Raw genomic sequence first — 19,942 nt, 5'->3', positions numbered from 1 at the left:
CTTCCCTATGGATGTATTTGTGAAAACCTATATGGAGGCTGTTTGGATGATGAAATATTATCACTCCAATGAATGTTCAATAACAGTGAATTTCCCAATTTACAGTTTACTGTTTGTTCTCTTGGGTAGCACTTTTTTGCAATATGCTTTAGTGTTTTGTGAAAAACAATTTGTCTAATGTACATGATGCATTTTAATAAATGTTTTTAATGCATTTTAGTACTGGTGGCATAATATATCTTTATGATAACCCTGAGAGATAACTGATAAGATGAAAGAGTTGATTTGATGATGAATTCAGTTGCAGGAACTCCTGCCAAGTGTTTAATAATGTTTAATGATTCTCACGTGAATGTGTGCTCTTTTTGGCTCCTACTAAAGCTTTCAGTTTAGGAGCCAAAACCTCAAGCATGCCAAAGCTGCAATTGTCCTCTCCAATTGCAGTTGCTGGAAAACATAATTGTGAGCTCACCTACAGATACAAGGGGTTCTGGTAAGACTCCTAGCCTCCAGTCCAGGCCACCTCCAACTTGGCAGATCTTTATTTCCCACAGCCCTTTTTCAGGCTTTTGAGACCAAGATGCAGAATAGGCCAGCTGAGATCCTTGAAGTCTTGTTCCATGGAACAAGTGAACAGCAGGATAACCTTCTGTAAGACCCTACTGATGAGGGCTACTGGACTTCAAGTATGGTTGTTGTGGTTATTTTACCACCAACATGGGATTCCTGGGTCTGTGCTACTATTGTTCTTGGTCCCTTCTCAGGATGATCACCACACAATCAATCAATCAATAAATCAATCATAGCATTTGTAAAGCGCACTACTCACCCGTGAGGGTCTCAAGGTGCTGAGGGGAGCGGGAGGGTGCTGCTACTGCTCAAACAGCCAGGTCTTGAGGTGTCTCCAGAAGGTTAGTAGGTCCTGTGTCTGTTCTAGGAGGATAGGAAGGGTGTTCCACGTCTTGGCGGTGAGGTGGTAGAACGATCTTCCATCGGCAGTAGTTCTATGGATGCGTGGAATGGTGGCGAGAGCAAGGTCAGCGGAGGCAAGCTGGCGGGTCGAGGTGTAGAAGGTGAGTCATCTGTTGAGGTATTCTGGTCCGGCGTTGAGCAGTTCTTTGTGAGTGTGGGTGAGGAGCTTGAACATGATTCTCTTGTTGATGGGGAGCCAGTACAGGTCTCTCAGGTAGGCTGTGATGTGGCTGTGGCAGGGGATGTCCAGGATGAAGCGTGCGGAGGTGTTCTGTATGCGTTGCAGTCTTTTCTGGAGCTTGGCCATGGTTCCTGCGTAGAGGGCGTTGCCGTAGTCCAGTCTGCTGCTTACAAGGGCTTGGGTGACTGTCCTTCTGGTTCTGGTAGGGATCCATCTGTAGATCTTCCCAAGCATGGGGAGGGTGTTGAAGCAGGAGGAAGAGACGACGTTGACTTGCTGGGTCATTGATAGCAATGAGTCCAGAATGAACCCCAGGTTTCATGCGTGGTTGGTGGGTGTTGGTGCAGTTCCCAGTGCGGCCGGCCACCAGGAGTCGTCCCAGGTGGAGGGGGTGCAGCCGAGGATGAAGACCTCAGTCTTGTCAGAGTTCAGTTTCAAGCAGCTGTTCTTCATCCACTCGGTAATGGCCTTCATTCCTTTGTGCAGTTTGGTTTTGGCGGTGGCGGGGTCCTTGGTGAGGGAGAGGATCAGCTGAGTGTCATCGGCGTATGAGACAATGTTCAGGTCGTGTGATCGGGTGATGTTTGTGAGTGGTGTCATGTAAACGTTAAAGAGGGTTGGGCTGAGTGATGACCCTTGGGGTACGCCACAGATGATCTTGGTGGCTTCAGACTGAATAGAGGGAGGCAGACTCTCTGGGTTCTGCCGGTGAGGGAGGTGATCCAGACCAGGGCTCTGTCACGGATCCCGACAGGGAACGCACTGGGCTTCTTCTTGACAATACCTGCTTCCGGAGGACCAGGCATACATTTTCCCTCTCCCAGGAGGCAGACAGTCTTCAAGGCACTAAGCAGACCGTCAGCTTGAGGTAATGTCCTTTCACCACAGGCAGACTGGCTACAATGCAGACACTAGTCTTGGTTACATAGCAACTCTTCGAGTTCTCTTCACAAAACTCCCTTCAATGTAGGACTGGAACAAAATCTTCATGGAATCTCTAAAGGTAGCCCCATTGCCATCCTTCTTGCTTCAGTGTCAGGATCTCCACCCTTTAACCACAGGAATGCAAGCAATACACTTCCACCTTCTGAAGAAGTTTGTCCTCACCCTCCGCCTAGTGCTATGCGTAACTGGGGGCTTTCAAAGTGGATCCCACTGGCTTGAGTGCTTAGACCCATATGCTCATAGAACTTTACTACCACACATGAACACACACTATATTCACAATTGACAGACTCAGAATGTCTTTACTATGTTCTGCAGTAAGCATACCAGCAGAAACTTTACCATGAGTGATCAGTAGACCACACTCTCATTGACACCTAAAATTGCCTGGTCATAAGAATGATTCACAAAACAAGGTACACTCCCACCTCTGCTTTATTTAGTTTTGTTTATGAGGGCTATCATAGTTCCATGCATAAATTCAAGGTGTGCTACTGAATGCAGGGGGAGCTCATATAACAGCATAGCTTGTTTAACATTGAACAGCAGGATTCTCAAACTGATTCTTGTACAGTTCAATATAACAAGTGTTCATTGTCACATATCTTAACTCAGACACTGCTGAGTGTCAAAGAGGGAAGAGTCTAATCAGTCAAACTGACATTTACAGGCTTGTGGTGTAGACATGCTTAAAGGACTCCTTATGGTGATAACAAATTTCATGGTTATGAATTCAACAGTCTTCATAAAAAGGAGCTTTGTTTTAATTATAATGCTAGTTCACCCATTTAATCACCATATTCATAATAAACTTAGAATAATCTATGCAATGCATGGTCTGCTTTGTATTTCAAATGAGAGTTCAATGCCAGCTTCTTCTTTTTCAATTGACCTGTTATGCAGATTTATACAGTGCATTACCACCTGGGAAGGTATCCGGGCTCCGAGCAGGTGCGAGGCTAGCCAAATCAGGGCCTACTGACTACTCAAAAGAGGATGTTTGTTGTATTGTTGCTGGTGATTCTTATTCCAGCCCCCTTGTGGGCTAATGCACTTTCTCTCATTAGAGAACTACTTGTGGCTTTGTCCGTTGCCCATGGGGGTTGAGCTGAGGGAACCAACCCCTCGATGTTTTCTATGTGCTGCTTCAGAAGCATGGATATCTGTTTTATTCTCTCCAGGTAAAATGTATTTTGTATTTATTTGCCAGATTTGCCAGATGGTTAATGGTGGAATGATTCTCCCAGTGACTATTTCTAGTAGTGTTGGGGCATGATTGGACAGTCTCTGCTCTAGGATTTCATATTTCAGTATTCTGAAATGAATGAGGGGGTTATTCTAACTTTGGAGGAGTGTTAATCCGTCCCAAAAGTGACGGTAAAGTGACGGATATACCACCAGCCGTATTACGAGTTCCATAGGATATAATGGACTCGTAATACGGCTGGTGGTAAATCCGTCACTTTTCCGTCACTTTTGGGACGGATTAACACCTCCTCCAAAGTTAGAATAACCCCCTGAGTCTCTGGTCAAAACGTAGTCAATTCAAGAGCTTGAGCCATCTAAACAAAAGACCAGAAGAAGTTACATATTTATAAGAGAGAAGTTGTGCAGAATATCAGTTAGTAAAGTTCTGCAGAATGACTTATTCCAGTTTAGGGGACCCATTCTATCTAGAACAGGATCCAGAGGTAGAATCTAATGACCTCCAATGATTACCCTGGTTCTACCGATCCCAGTAAATAGGTGTGAGCAATGAGTTTTTGAGAAGTAAAGAGCATATAGTGATACAATAATTCATATTTCATGTACGATTTTCACTTTAGCAAAACACAGTAAGAATGTATATATAATTCTTAATATTTGAAACGCTATGTGTTTTTTCCAAAGAGGCCACAAGCACTAGAAATGTTGACATGTTGGAAATTGATGGTTGAGTTGTCCCTTCCTATTCTGTATTAGTAATTACTACTAACAACCCATCTCACCCAGTCTCAATTTAGCTTAGTGGTTTCCACTAGTGTCAGGTGTAGAATATCTGCATTTTAAATGGCCATGTAATGTAGTATATTTTTCCTCTTCGCGTAATGCAATAACTCTGACATTTAGAGACAGACTCTGTAAAGGTTTGGTTGGTTACATCATAGTTACAGCGATGTTAACTAACTACCTGATTTAGATCTTGGCAGTAATACTGCCAATCTGCCGCAGCGGCAGACCCGAAAACACCACCTTATTTAGATGTATAGTGGCTGAGCCGCTAACTAACACAACGGAGTGCAGGCTGCTGGGTTACTGCTGACCCTATTTAGATGTTACAGTTCTGCAGGTGGTGTACTGGCGGCCGAGTGCTGACAGAGGGAGCCCGTCAGTAGACCCAGTGGACATCGTACAATGGCTGTGGAATAGAGGTAAATCCCACACACACACTGTACCCTAGCCATATGAGTCCCCCTGCACAACACACTACACTACACAATACACCACATTCACACTTATATCCATTGCCATCCCAGCTCCACACAACACGTACATGCCGAAAACACACATTGCCATAGATCCATGACACAACACACACACATTATGGACACTGCACTCACACAGTATTTGGACAAAGTATTGAGTCATAAATAGCGGGTGACACTAATATCAAGTTTTTAATATTGTGCCACAGAAATATCACAATGCAGGAATATTGTTGCCAAAAATATCGATTTTTTAAGGTAAGTAATATCGTTTTCAAGAATATCATTGTTATTATCATTTACAATATTATAGTTGTAAAAATATGTTTTTTGAATTATCATTGTTTTTAAATAATTTAAATTATTTAAGTTATACTTTGTATAATTGTTGTTAATGTTTTTGAATATAGTTTGTTATTTTAAGTTATTAATAATCTTAATGTAATTGTTAACAGAAATTGATAGTGTTGTAGTGGGCTGTGAGGTTTGTAGGGTTACAGGGTGGGAAGTTAATTATAATGAATTATAATTAAGTTTTAATTACTATTAATTATTTAATTGATAGTTAATTTTGCACATTATGTAAATATTTTTAAGTTATAATTTAGGTGCAGGTTGTTGGGTTTGTAAGGGCATCGGGTGGGAAGGTAATTAAGTAATCATTTATTAATAATTATTAATTTATTGTTAAATACGTAATTGATAATTATGTAAATTGTGTAATTATTATTTTTTAAGTTATATTTTAGGTGCAGGTTGTTGGGTTTGTAGGGGTATTGCGTGGGAACTTAATTATGTATGCATTAATGAATAATTTGTTTTTTATTGATTAGTTAACTGATAAACAATTATGTAAATTGTGTAATTATCTTTTTTAATTTATATTTTAGGTGCCGGTTGTTGGGTTTGTAGGGGTAGTACATTTTTATTAATTCTTAATTTAAATTAAAATATGTAAATGTATTTATAAGTATGCAACTTATTTAATAAATATGTATTTATGGTATATATTAGGTGTGGGCTGCATTTTTAGAGCGATAGGGTGGGAAGTTATATAAGTAAGAATTAATTAACAATTAATTAGTCATGTATTATTATTTTATTTATTACTTAATATGTTAATTGTGTTATAATGTTTCAATTTAATTATAATTTAAATGTGGGCTGCTAGATATGTGGTAGTATAGTGGGGAATTTAATTAATTAATAGCATTTTTTATTTGACATTAATTATTAAAAATATAACTATGCAATTGTTGATTTCAAAATATATATATATTACAGTTTATATATTTATATTCAATTAATACATGTATTAACTTATGGTATGTGTTTTAAGTGAAGTACTTTCCTACTGTTGCACTTACTGGAGTGGGAATAATACATATTACCCCTTCTGAGTCCAACCATTTCTCTATTGTTGTGCTGAGTGGAGTAGGAATATTACATTTTACCCCTTTTGAGTCCAACGCCTTCCCTACTGTTGAACTTACTGGAGTGGGAATAGTAAATTTTACCACTCCTGAGTCCAACCATTTCTCTAGTGTTGTGCCGACTGGAGTGGGAATAGTACATTTTACCCCTTCTGAGCCCAACACTTTCCCTACTGTTGCACCAATGGAGTGGGAATAGTACATTTTACCCCTTCTGAGCACAATGCTTTCCCTACAATTGCACTAACTGGAGTGGAAGTAGTACATTTTACCCCTCCTGAGTTTAACACTTTTGCCTACTGTTGCACCGACTGGAGTGGGAATAGTACATTTTACACCTCCGCAGTCCAACGCCATCCCCACTGCTGCGATGACTGGAGCGGGAATAGTATAGTTATTATTTCTAAAACGTAATAGTTTTGTCAATATTATATATGTGTATATATATATATTTATATATATACACACACATATATACACATATATATATATATATATTTATCATAATTATTATTATTACCCTCCACTCTAGTCAGGGTAATGGAGATAGACACCTAGGATAACCCCTGCTCACCCCCATGGTAGCTTGTGATAAGCAGTCCAGCTTATCTCAAAGACAATGTGTAAAGTATTTGTACCAACACACATAGTAATACAGTGAAAACACTACAAAAGGGACAACGCCAGTTTAGAAGAATAGCCAATATTTATCTAAATCAAACAAGACCGAAACAACAAAAATCCAACATACACAAGAAAAGTTATGAATTTTTTAATTAAAAAGAGTCTTACACCATAGAAAACAATGGATGCGTTCATGTTACACTATGTACCTGGTTTGCGTCAAAAATGAAGCTGCACGGGTGAGCGGGCGTCGGAAAAGTCACAAGAGAGGCCGCGCATCCTTTCTTCTCTGGTCGGGTAGGCGATAAGTTGTTTTTCTCTTTCACAAGAGAGTGATGCATCGATTTCCAGACGGGCAACCTTGGTTCTGTGCAGGTTTATGTTGAGTTTGACACCCAGCAACAATGCATGCGTGAAATCCAGCCGCACGGTGATGAGGAACCACATTGCATGGGGGTTGCATGAATTTGAGCAGCCGCAAGTGGGTGTTGCATGGTTTCTCCAGCCATGATGCAAGTGATGTGTCGATTTCCCAACTGCTATGCAGTTGGTGTGTCAATTTCTCAGCTGCGATGCAGGTGGTGTATTGTTTTTACAGCTGCGCCAAGTTTTTCCCCGCATGGCTCCTATGTGTGGATTTCAGTCTTCGTTCCACCAGCTTCACCTTTCAAGGGCCTAGGGACTGGAGCAGGCACCACTTGGTAGGGTAGGATTCTCAGCAAGAGAATACTGGTGCTGGCAGAGGAAGTCTTTGATGATGGCCCTGAGACCTTAAAACAGGAGACAGGCTCTTGTCCGAGCCATTGGAGAAACTTCACAAGTAGGAATACACCACAAAGTCCAGTGTTTGTCCTTTTTCAGGCAGAAGGAGCAACTGCAGGCCAACCCAGCAAAGCACGGTCACAGGCAAAGGGGCAGTACTCTTTCTCTAGCTCTTCAGCTTTGCTCCTTTGGCAAAGGTCCATCTTGAGTGCAGATGTAATCTAAATATCTGAGGTTTTAAGTCCACTACTTATACCCCATTTCTGCCTTTGAAGTAGCAAACTTCAAAGGGAAGTCTCTGTTGTTGATAATATCCTGCCTTGCCCAGGCCTGGCCCCAAACACATCGGGGGTGGGAGACTGCACTGTGTGAGGGCAGACACAGCCCTTTCAGATGTGAGTGTCAGCTCCTCCCACCCCACACTAGCCCAGGAGACTCATCAGGATATGCAGACTACAGTGAAGCTCCCTTTGTGTCACTGTCTAGTGGAGATTCAGAAACAGCCCAACTGTGAGTATGACCCAGACATCAAATACACAAGCAGACAGAGGCACAGAATAGTTAAGTAAGAAATGTCCACTTTCTAAAAGTGGCATTTTCAAACTGACAATCAAAAAACAACTTTACCAAAATATGTATTTTTTAAATTGTGAGTTCAGAGACCCCAAACTCCAGATCTCTATCTGCTCCCAATGGGAAACTGCACTTAGATATTTAAAGGCTGTCCCCATGTTAACCTGTGAGAGAGATAGGCCTTGCAGCAGTGAAAAACGAATTTGGCAGTATTTCACAATTAGGACATGTAAAACACATCAGTGCATGTCCCGCCTTTAACATACACTGCTCCCTGCCAATGGGGCTACTTAAGGCCGACCTTAGGGGTGCCTTACATGTATACAAACGGAAGGTTTGGGGTTGCCAGTTTAAAACTGCACGCACAGACACTGGAGTGGCAGGTATGAGCCATGTTTCCAGGGCTACTCGTGGGTGGCAAAATCAGTGCTGCAGGCACACTAGTAGCATTTGGCTTACAGGCCCTGGGCACCTTTAGTGCACTTTACTAGGGACGTACTAGTAAATCAGATATGCCAATCATGGAAAAGTCACTAACACATTCAGTTTACACAGAGAGTACTTGCGCTTTAGCACTGGTTAGTACTGGTAAAGTGCCCAGAGTATCAAAACCAGCAAAAACAAAGTCCAGCATCCAGTCGCAAACAGGAAGCAGAGGCAAAAAGACAAGGGGAACCACGCCAAGAATGCCAGGTCTAACATTGTGCATTTCATTTTATATTTTATATAGAACCACAAGAAACGGTTAGCTTGTCTGCAAGATAAGTGGCAGTGCTGGATGTAATAGCTATGTAAATGATGCAGCTGGTTATGAAGATGTTGTGGGCTGACAAAGGGAGCCAATGGCCTCCATCAGGATGAGGGAGATGTTATCATATTTCTTCAGGCCCTGGATGAGACATTGTGCAACATGTAGGATGCCTCTTCAAGGTGCCAGTGTGGAGTCAGGAAGGCCATGGATTAGAGCATTACCATCATCCAAATGAAAGAGTACAAAGTCTTGAATAGCAGTTCTGAAGTCACTTTCGGGAAGAAATTATTTGACTAACTATAGAGGAGAGAGCTGGTGCCAGGCAGCCTTTCTTTTTTTTGGGCAATGTGTTCCTTGAGAGGTTGGTGCCTGGAGAGCATCCCAGCCATTAGGCTTTTGATGAGAATTGATGTTTGAAACTATCACACTTCCTGTCACTGAGCTAGGTTTGTACCGTCCCTTGCATCTGTCATGGTTAGGTTGAACATCAGCATTGTGTGGGCAGCTATGAGTGATTGGATTCATCTTGCTGTATTTAAATATAGGAGCTGATGTTGTGTGTAGTCCAGGGGAGAGATATTGCTGAATATGATTGATCTGTCCCTAGGGAGGATAGGGGAAGCACTCGCTTTTCAAAGTAGTGTGTGGTGATGGTTTGCCATTCATCTCCAATCAGATTGCTAACCGGGGACAAAATAATCTGCAGTTTCATTGATTTCACTGACTATATAATTTAATGGTTGTCTTACTGGAACATAGGGACAGACCTAAACTAACTTCTAAACACTTAGATCAATGTGCTCCACTCTACTTCCAGAGGGCCACCTCTTCAGCAACTTTCAAAAAGATCTCAGACATTCAGGATGCATTCTCTCCATATAAGATAGTTCGGAAGCAGAGGTTTGAAGCATTATTTCACGTTATAGCAAGTAACAACAAATAACAAAGGGGGACCTTGTTGTTTGTTGGGGGGGGGAGAGTCAGGGCTGATGCAATGATGTAGTATGTTAAGTTGCTTTGGGTGTATATTGCAAAGTGGTTGTGTGTCTGATCAACATAAGCATGATCATTCACAAAAACTTAACACTCTCAGATAAGTGTTCCAATTTCTGTTCCAATTTCTGATCCAACATACTCACTGCTGCCCCCTTCACAGTTATTTCCTTGAGGATAATGTATTGTGCCATGTCTGACTTTTTCGAAGCACCTGTTGAGGTAGTTGGCCTTCTCCCTTTTACCACATCACTGAAGACTAATTGCCTTGAGGCATGGTAATTTGCCATTTCTACAGGTTGGCACAGAAGAAAGGACTGGGTTCTCTGTCGCTAGAGCCAAGGCAGATATACGCAAATAGTATTGGTCATACTCAGCACTGGTAATGCCCTACTGTACAGGTCTAGGAAAGGTTACTAGTTGTAGTCCCACAGTGGATGACAGTGTAGCAGTCCTTGTAAGAGAGTGATCCTGATTTGTCAGCATCACCCCACTACATTCAAATGATGCACATTGTTCCTAGTGCACATATATCTCCCTGTGCATTTGTTGGCTTGGACATAATAGATGCAGTTACAGTGTTAATCATTACCCCTCTTTCTAGAAAGTGTGGGATGTGTACAGTATTGAAAAACATCCACCAGTCCATGACAAGGGTTATCTGTGGCTAGCTGTATGAGGTTTGGTGGAAATGTCTACATCTACATCGCAGGGGTTGAACCGCTGTGGATCATTTATCAAAACTTAGAGCAGTGCCTCCAGATTACGTAAAATCCTACCTTACAGTTGTGAAAGCTACAGGGTAGGCCATGTGGAGATCATCGGAGCCTTTATGTGGACTCATAGGGTAAGCTGGGGTCTATAGAGCACAGCAATGTTGAGTTTTCCTTTTATGCTGCTTACCTCTCTGAGGTTCACGCCAGCTGCTGACGCTCCCCAGAACAACCCTTCCTCATTAGTGGCTCATCTGCACATTTATCTACACCTATGGGGTGCGTCTACAGCTGCATTTCCGAGTCTATCAAGTCCACTGCTGTGCCAGTGCAGCTATGCTATGGGATCACCATGCAATTTGTGCAGCAGGTTCCCCATTGCACTGCCATTCTAGTCTACCAGGCTTCCCTCCCGCATTCATTGCTTTGCGCAGGTCTCCATGTTGAGTGAGTGCTGTGATACAAATCATGCCATCACGAGATCAGTCTTACAGTAGATCATGGGCGGTGTTAGGTTTTAGAAATTTGGATCCTATGCCATCTTCCCCTCAATTTTTGTGTGATTGATGTCTTAGGGTAAGCCCAGACATTGGTCTGTTACATATTTTGCCATAAGATCGAAGCTATGCCTCAGTAATGAGGCCTAACAAGGCCAAAACTGGTCTTGGATTGCTTGTGTTCCCTTCTGGAGAGGGCTTCGCCTGGCATGTCAGGATGGACTGTTCCAATGAGAAGCATGGCCAGTACTGATATGGATAAGGCGGCCTTTGTCCAGAGTGGCAAAATGGAAGAAAAACAAAGGTTTGTGCTGCTACCCCACGCGATTGCCAGTGGGTAGACTATTTGCAAGCATTCCTCAGTTGTATGATTGAGAAAATGACTTTTTGCCAAGGCCTAATATCATAGTCAGATAGTTCAGCGCAATAGGTATTTCTTCACAGATTAGATGGGGGTGGAATTAATGTAAAGAATGTACTTCAGTGGGACCAGGGATGTCAGTGTTGAGTTAGAGATGCCCATGTATTACAAGTGGAACAAAATGTATAAAACTGTAACTCATCCAACGTAATGATCTGAATACACTGAAGCATAATTACTCTGCCATTAGCCAACAGTTATATTAAACTACTTCAAATGGATACACAATAAAAAAAAATGACTTTTCCTGTTTTTATCTAAATTTGTCTGATGGATGAATGGCTCCTCTTATGTACATGGTGGGTATAGCTTGAATAAGACAGACACATTGGGCCTGATTACGAATGTGGTGGTCTCAGACAACCACACTTGCGGTGGCTGTTGGACAGGCGTAAATGTGGCAGTCCGACTGCCACATTATGAGGTTGGCAAGCAGCCCCACAAACCTACCGACGTCTCCACTGGGATCTTTAATCCAGACAGGCTGTTGGTGGCAGCGGTCGGAAAAAGCCAGGGGGGCCCTGAAGTCAGCTCCGCCCTGCTGATTATGACCTGGTTCCTCACCAGCCTTTTTATGGGAGCTTCACCGCCATGAAAAAAGGCTGGAGGAGAACAGGTGCAGGCGGCCACAAGGTGGTCCCTGCACTGTCCATGCACTTGACATGGGCAGTGAAGGGTCCCCCTGCCCAGCACCGCCCCAATGCTCACTGTCTGCTTTGCAGAGATTATGAGCCAGTGACAATGCTGCAGCCACTTTTTAACTGGGCTGACAGGCGGAAACAGCAGGAAAGTCGTAATGAGTAGCCAGCAAGGGGGGCAACCTCCCTGTCGGAAGTTCATCCACCGAACTCATAATAAAGCCCATAATGTGCAGTAAAATTAAAAAAATTCAGACTGGGAACAATAATTTAAATAAATTATAAGCAGTATAAAAATAATTCAACATGTAGTTTCATGACACAAACTCATCTCTAAGTAATTTTTCCAGAAAGGGGGATAGGAGAGGCTGACTTCCAAATTGTCATACAAAGCCACTTGTGTTATTTTATTATATTTGCATTAGACCCTCTCTGTCATTGATAGTTATAGTTTAGAACACCATGATAAAGCCGAACATGCATGTAGCAGAGTCTATTCACCCATCTCCATGGATTTGTGTTTTCTGCAGAGACAGAGGGCCTTATTTTGAGTTTGGCGGACGGGAAAGCCCATCTGCCAAACTTCTGACAGGATGGCCGCCGCCATAGTGGCGACCACCCCGCCAGACCCATTAGGTGTTCCACGCTAGGCTGACAGGAGGAAACCTCAGTTTCCGCCCTTGCCAGCCTTGCGGGAAACAGGTGTCAGCATTGTCGCTGGCCTGTAATCAAGCAGGCAGCAATGCTGTCACCTGCAGGGTGCACCAGCACCCTCACAATGTTCACAGTTTGCACAGCAGACAGTGGACATTGCAAAGGTTCTGGGCAGGTTGAACCTTGCACTGCCCATGCCAAGTGCATGAGCCCCCCTGTGGCCCCCTGCACCTGTTCTCCCACAGACTTTTCATGGCGGGGAAACCACCATGAAAAGGCTGGCGTAGAACTAGGTCATAATCTGCAGGACAGCTCTGCATGCAGAGCTGCCCTGGCGGATTACGGTTTCCACCCACCAGCAACACGTCAGGATCACCGATCCCGACAGAGACTGTGGAACAGTGGTGATCCGAGTGCCAGGATCTTAATGTGGTGGTCGGACCGCCATTGCAAGTTTGGCAGTCTTAAGACTGCCAGACTCGTAACGAGCCACAGAGACTTGTCTTGAGGGATAAATGAGTCACTGTGAAGTCCGGCAAGCAAAACTGACTTGCGCACAGAACAGCAATAAAATACGGTGCCTGTACTTTAACCTCTCTCAGAAATTAAAGTTATGACATTTATAGCCCTATCCCTACTTTATTTCCGAGTATAATAAACTGTCTTCTTAAGACGGCTATTTTTCTATTTTTGTTTTGTTTTATATGCCACATTGGCTACAACGCATCCCATAAAACATTAATAGTATCTGTGCTGTCCTCAGAAAACAACAGCAATATTTTAATCCTGACATATTCAATTGACAAGAAAGTCGTTCAACAAAATACTCCCTGTATCTGGGCACAAAGACAATAAATGGTGGCTTTTATGTGTTAATCCATACAAACATCAGTATGAATAAATGTTCCTAGGATATTCATGTTGTGCGTCTGTGTAACCTAATTTTTTTTACTTTTCAGTGTGTTTTTTATGAAAATCAGATTGAGGGTAGAGTCCTTACTGTGGGTAGGGAAAGCATCATTTTTTAATAGATTGGAGTCCGACAGGAAGGATTTGAGGAGTAACGCGTCAGTGTTTTCATCATTATCCTAGTGGAGGTTCACATTTCCTAGGAAAGGAAAATCTGCTTGTGACATGATTAGTACTACAATTTTAAAAAATAAATAAATTATTCATTTGTTTTAATTTCAAGAGTTTTTTTTTTATGGGAGAGATTAATCATCAGTCAGTTATACTAGAATTAAAAGACCAAGGGCCAGATGTAGGAAAAATCCAATTTGCGAGTTGCAAATTGCGAGTCATTCCGACTCGCAATTTGCAACTCGCAAATTGGTATGCAGAACGGTGTCTCAGACACCGTCTGCAACTCGCTATGGGATCGCAATGACCCACCTCATTAATATTAATGAGGTGGGTCGCTAATTGCGGCCCCATAGCGAGTCTAGGCACTCGCAAACATGGAGGCGTGCTGTCATCAGCAGACCTCCATGTTCGTGACTGCTTTCAATAAAGCAGTTTTTTTTTTTTTTAAGTGTAGCCCGTTTTCCTTAAAGGAAAACGAGCTGCACTTAAAAAAACCGAAACCTTTAGTTTCGGTATTTTTTCAGGGCAGGCAGTGGTCCCTTGGACCACTACCTGCCCTGAAAAAAATGTTTTGGGTCCATTCACAAACTGGAAGGGGTCCTCTGGGGACCCCTTCCAATTTGCGAGTGGGTTACCATCCACTTGAAGTGGATGGTAACTGCGATACCCTTTGCGACCGCATATGCGGTCGCAAATGGTATTGCATTCCACTCCGAATCACAAATAGGAAGGGAACACCCCTTCCTATTTGCGATTCTGAAATGCATATTGCGAGTCGGTACCGACTCGCAATATGCATTTCTGCATAGCAAAGAGGCATTTGCACCTCGCAAACGGCGATTTTCGCCGTTTGCGACGTGCAAATCCTTTGCTACATCTGGCCCCAAATCTAAGGCCCTGGCCATAGTGGGAAAAGAGACCAGTTTAGCTTTTTCCACAACATGGCAAAAAATTCTAATATTTTCAGCGGCCACTCTTTCCTTTACAAAGCAAGTCTTAGATGGGTGGATAAGAGAGTTGAGTATCTCCTCTAGTCTAAGGGCTTGCTATTTAGTGTAGATTTTGTAGTCTGTATTGAGTAGTGATATGGGGTGGTAATCTTTTATCGCCAGCGGATCTGTACCCTCCTTCAGAATAACTATGTGAGCTTCTGAGGTTGATCCAGAGATTTGCCTAGCGTGTCAAATTTGTTGAACAGACTTGATAAGTGGGGCAAAGGAATATGCTAAAGCATTGGTAAAATGAGTCGGGAAATCCATCCGGACCGGCTACTTTTTGTGACTGAAGAAAGCTAATAGCTTTTGTGATCTCCTCCTCTCCAATCAGCCTATTAAGGGAATCAATGTCCTTATCTGCAAGTTTAGGAAGCTGAAGTGGATCCAGGAATGCCCTACTGGTCTCCAATGTATCCTGATGCCCAGCAGAGGGTGGACTATACAACTCTGTACAGCCTGCATATCCTGATGAGTCGTCTGTGCTAGGAGGGAGGGTAGGAGTGGTCACTTACACCTGAAAGGGCTGTGCCTGCCCTCCTGCAATGGAGTCTCCAACCCCCTAGTGTGTGTCTGGGGCCTGGCCTGGGCAAGGCAGGATCTGGAAAACAACAGAGACTTCTCTTTGAAGTAGGCCTACTTCAAATGCAGAAAGAGGTATAAGAAGAGCCCCCAAAAGCCCTGAAAATCAGATCACTTCTGGAATCAAGAGGAACCTCTGCCAAGAAGAAGAGCTGAAGAGCGGAGGAGAAGTGCTGCCCTGCCTGTGACTCTGCTTTGTGGAGCTATCCTGCAGTTGCTACTTCTGCCTGTAAAAGGGGACAAATACTGGACTTTGTGGTATATTCCTGCTTGAGAAGAACCTCCAAGGGCTTGGACTGAGCTTGCCCCCTGTTCTGAAGTCTCAGGGCCATTGAAGACTTCCCCTACCAGCACCTGGACTTTCTGCTGAGACTCCTGCCCTGACAAGTGGTGCCCTATCCAGTCCCTGGGCCCTTGAAAGAAGAAGCTGGTGAAAATCCAAGAAAACTCTGTGGAAGTTGTCGCACCACGTTGTCACCGGCTCTGCCCGAAGTGCACGGATTCAACGTTTCGCACCGGCGCCGCCACACCTCTACCACTCCGCAGCAAGGACCAGATGCCTCTTCGTGATGCCTCAGCTCCTTCGCCCCGCAGCACCGGAACCGACGCCGCCTCGGATCTAGCGACGCCTCTATCCCCGACTTCGCGCACCTGCTTATTTTCACATTTTACTAAGGTACTGTACCAGGGGGTCTGCGTGACTCCGTACCCGGCGCCGTTGGCTTCAGATTGTTAGGAACGACATCGTGTTAAGACCTCATTGAAGAATTTTGTGTTTCTAAGCGCTATTTTTGAGTTTAATTTTTAAAAATTCATAACTTGACTCGTGTATGTTGGATATTTTTCGTTTTGGTCTTGTTTTGTTTAGATAAATATTGGCTATTTTTCTAAACCTGTGTTGTGTAATTTTGTAGTGTTTTTACTGAGTTACTGTGTGTTGGTACAAATACTTTACACCTGGTCTCTGAAGTTAAGTCTACATGCTTGTGCCAAACTACCAAAGGGGTGAGCGGGGATTAACTGAGGGTGATTCTCCTTTACCCTGACTGGAGTCAGGGGCCTTGCTTGGGCAGGGGGAAACCTGACTGCCAACCAAAGACCCCATTTCTAACAAGGTGTTTAATCTTGACTGTAGTCTCCCTAACCGATTCAGTCTAGAATTCAAATTCATACTGCCAAAAATACAATTGATTCTAGAAAAGGTGTAGTGGGTGTCAGAATAGAACGTAAAGTCGCTAACCATTGGGTTATGTAGTCTCCATATATCCACAAAATCATTATCATCAGATAGATCATGTAAACACCTGCAAGTAGACATTGTAGGAAATGTATCAATGTTAACATCCCTGCCCTTTGTGGGTATGTATAGTGGTTGATATCTATGGATTAGACCATGATTTTCCCATTTTCCTGCAGGCTGATGAGTTTTTGACATTTCTGAGGATGGTAACCTAGTACTTTATTCCCATAGGCACCACATTTGCATGATTGTGTTTTTCCATTTAGGAGCACAGATCACATTTAGGGAAAAACTTAGGCACAAAATCAAATTAAGTTGAAAACTCCTTGATGAACATCAGTAGTTTGGGAATGCTTTTAGGAAAAACGCCTGAAGGTTGGAACACGTGGCTGAAAAACAGTCTTTGGTAGAAACTAGTAGTATTCTGGCAACACTTTTCATGCAAATAGACTTTTAGGAGCAAAAATTTAATTCACAAACACATTTATGTGCAAAATCGCGTTGGTCCAACATGAACAAGAATGTAGAAAATATTTAGGAACACATATCCTATATTGATGCCAAATACCATTTAGGTACAAAATGACCACTAGTGGAAAAGTAAGCATGTTTGTCGCATCACAGTTAGAAACACAAATCAACAAGGAAAAATACATTTTGGGAGAAAAACACATTTAGTTGTAAAATGGACTTCGGTGCCATGGCAGGAGGCTTGTGAAGGCCCTTTTTGGTGCAAAAATACATTTAGGAGCAAAAAAGTATATTTAGGCGCACAAACACATTAATGAGTGAAATCACTCTTTGTGTAAAGTCGCCACAAATGTGGCGTGGCATGTAGGTGATAAATCACTCAGTACAGGGCAAAATTGCAGTAATAGCTAAGTGTAAAAGACATGCCTCAGTACTGCCTCGCATTTGCTTGACAGGACATTAAGGTGCAAAATCACTTTTGGTACAAAAGTTAAAGGAGTGTGAGGTCACCTTTGGCATCAAACATTCATCCCCAATGCAGGGTCTACTTGCAAAGGGAAGCTCTCTTTGGGCAGGCAGATTAGCACACCCAATAGCCAATAGCTAACAACGAGACAAAAATACTTCATGGCCTGATCTAAAACCTGACTGGCACTTTCTTCAAACAATGGCTGAAGGGGGTAACCTAACTGAAACAATGGCTGACCCACTGTACGTATTTCTGTATGTTTTTGGTATTAATGACATGAGCTCTCGTAAAAATAAAACAGAGATTCTACCTTATGCCATACCATCCCGTTCATAACTCCTTCTTTCTCACTTTCCCCAAAAATACATTTATTTCGAGAGTGTTGTATATCACTCCTGACGCCCAAAAACCACTTCAGAGTAACTTGTGCGGATGTTCTGTGGACAAAAATAAAGAAACTCTGGGATCAGCAACTGATGAAGGAGGAGGTATGATGAGAGTAAGTCTAAGGACTGAGGGGAACAGATTAGTTTGAAGTGGGGAAGGGGATCGGGGGTGTTGAGTCTTGGAAGTGTAGAGATCATCATCTTAAAGACTAGGGAAGCTGATGTATCTCATCATGTGTCAAATTTGGACCACTGAGGTGAAGTAATCTGTGTCATGGTCATTCCAGTCTTATGAGTTAGGAATAAAGGGACGTACATTCAAAGTTATTTTAATCTGTTAATGTATGTTTATAGCCATACAAATCTTATTTTGCACATACCTTATTTATGCCCTCTAGGAATATACAAATATGTTCCTGACAGGCGTCAACAATTTTACTACTGCAGATTTTTCTGCTTCGAGTGTCGAACAATCTACAGTAAAAAATCCTATGCATTACTGAGAAGTGAGCATTCAAGGTGGGGTTAGCCTTGTACGTTGCGAACACCCACAACCATGCACATTTCTGATCATTCACAAACAGACATCTGACCCATTCATTCACTAGAAATGGTCAGACATTTCTTCCAGCCAAGGGTTGGAGTGGCTCCCCTTTGAAGAGGGGAAGTGACTGAAACTCTGCAGATTTGCTGGAGCGCACAGTAAGGGTCTTATGCACGTGGATGAAGATGTGCCCTCGCCCCGGAGAAAAATGAAAGATAAGCAAATATACATTAGTACAGCAGACATCATTTCTCCTGTACCTAATTCGACAGTGCACACAGTAAACCACAGTGGGAATAAGAGTCAGTAGAAAATACCGCATGACTGTTACCTAGAAACCCGTGCCAAATGCAGTTTCCAGGCACACTTCTGGGAATGTTTATGAACTGAAATAACTGCAATTATACATTCAGAGATGTAAAAATCTGCATATTTTTGTGAATCAGGCACACAGTTTGGACCATTCAGAATTTATTGAGTGGTAGTAACTGTCAAGAATTCTGATTCTAGAATGTGGAGATGTGATTAAAATACATCAGGCTGATGATGAGATGGTTATAGTTGTTGTATATAGTATAATCGTTGATTCCAGACTCATCAGTTCAATTTCTTACATTTCTGAAGCTCTTTGATAAATGAATTATGTTATCCTCGTCAGGATTGGGTTTACGTATCACCATTAATTTAACTATGTGGAAATCTCAGTATGTGAGAAAAGTCTGAGATTTGCAAAGAATCACTGTGGTGAACCCACCCAAATAGATGGGATGACAAACCCCACATGAAGATGGATGAGAAGTTTCATAAGGATGGACGTTTTGTAGTTTTAAGTGTGAAAGGGAGAGGACGGGAGATATTCTGAAAATTAATCTTTATACCCTGAGCCCTTCCTATCCGTGGAAACACTGGCCTTTATAAGTTCTAGAGCTTACGTAAAACGGCCAAAACATAGGTTTTTAAGTTGAGAACATACCACAGAAATTGTCTGACTTGCAGTTTACAGTATCCAGTCCTAATCAGATAGCTCAGAAGGCTTACTATCTGCTGCTATGAGCTGTATATAATCTACACATCACAGGTTAGACAGTAAGTAAGAATTGTAAGGTTGTGATTTAACACACTTGCTGCAGAAGGTTTGTATGTATGTGTTCATAAGTGGTTTTGTATTTTATGTTACATATTTGGTTTAGCATGTGACAGAGTTCAAACTGACCAAGAGGTAGACCACCTCCCTCCCCTAACCCTCAGCCCTGCAGAGTTTAAGTTGTATTAGAACACTGGAATGCTGGGGGCTCCATTGAAAACAATGGAGTGCTGCGGGCTTTTACTGGCCGGTAAAAGCCCGCAGCGCCAACATTCCAATGTTCGCTTTGTTCAAAGCAACAGCTGTGAACAAAGCCTCACGGAGCCCGAGGGGATTTAAATCTCCTCGGGCTCCGTGAACATTTTTTTTTTAATAGAACATTCTGCCCTGAGTGGCAGAATGTTCTAATAGCCTTAGAACCCGCCGTAGTGGGCTCTACCGGCTATTAAAGTCCCTCTCCCTTGTTAAA

The 19,942-nt window shown here is 42.6% G+C and overlaps 1 protein-coding gene across 4 annotated transcripts in view; it reads right to left on the bottom strand.

Moving 5' to 3' along the window:
• Positions 1 to 19,942, bottom strand: part of SHISAL1 (shisa like 1) — a 644,593-nt gene that overhangs the window by 402,439 nt on the left and 222,212 nt on the right. The window lies entirely within an intron of this gene.

The sequence above is a fragment of the Pleurodeles waltl genome, chromosome 4_1 (assembly GCF_031143425.1).
Source record: "Pleurodeles waltl isolate 20211129_DDA chromosome 4_1, aPleWal1.hap1.20221129, whole genome shotgun sequence".
NCBI lineage: Eukaryota > Metazoa > Chordata > Amphibia > Caudata > Salamandridae > Pleurodeles > Pleurodeles waltl.
Note: the sequence above shows the minus strand (reverse complement) of the source record. Positions and strands in the feature narration are given on the sequence as shown.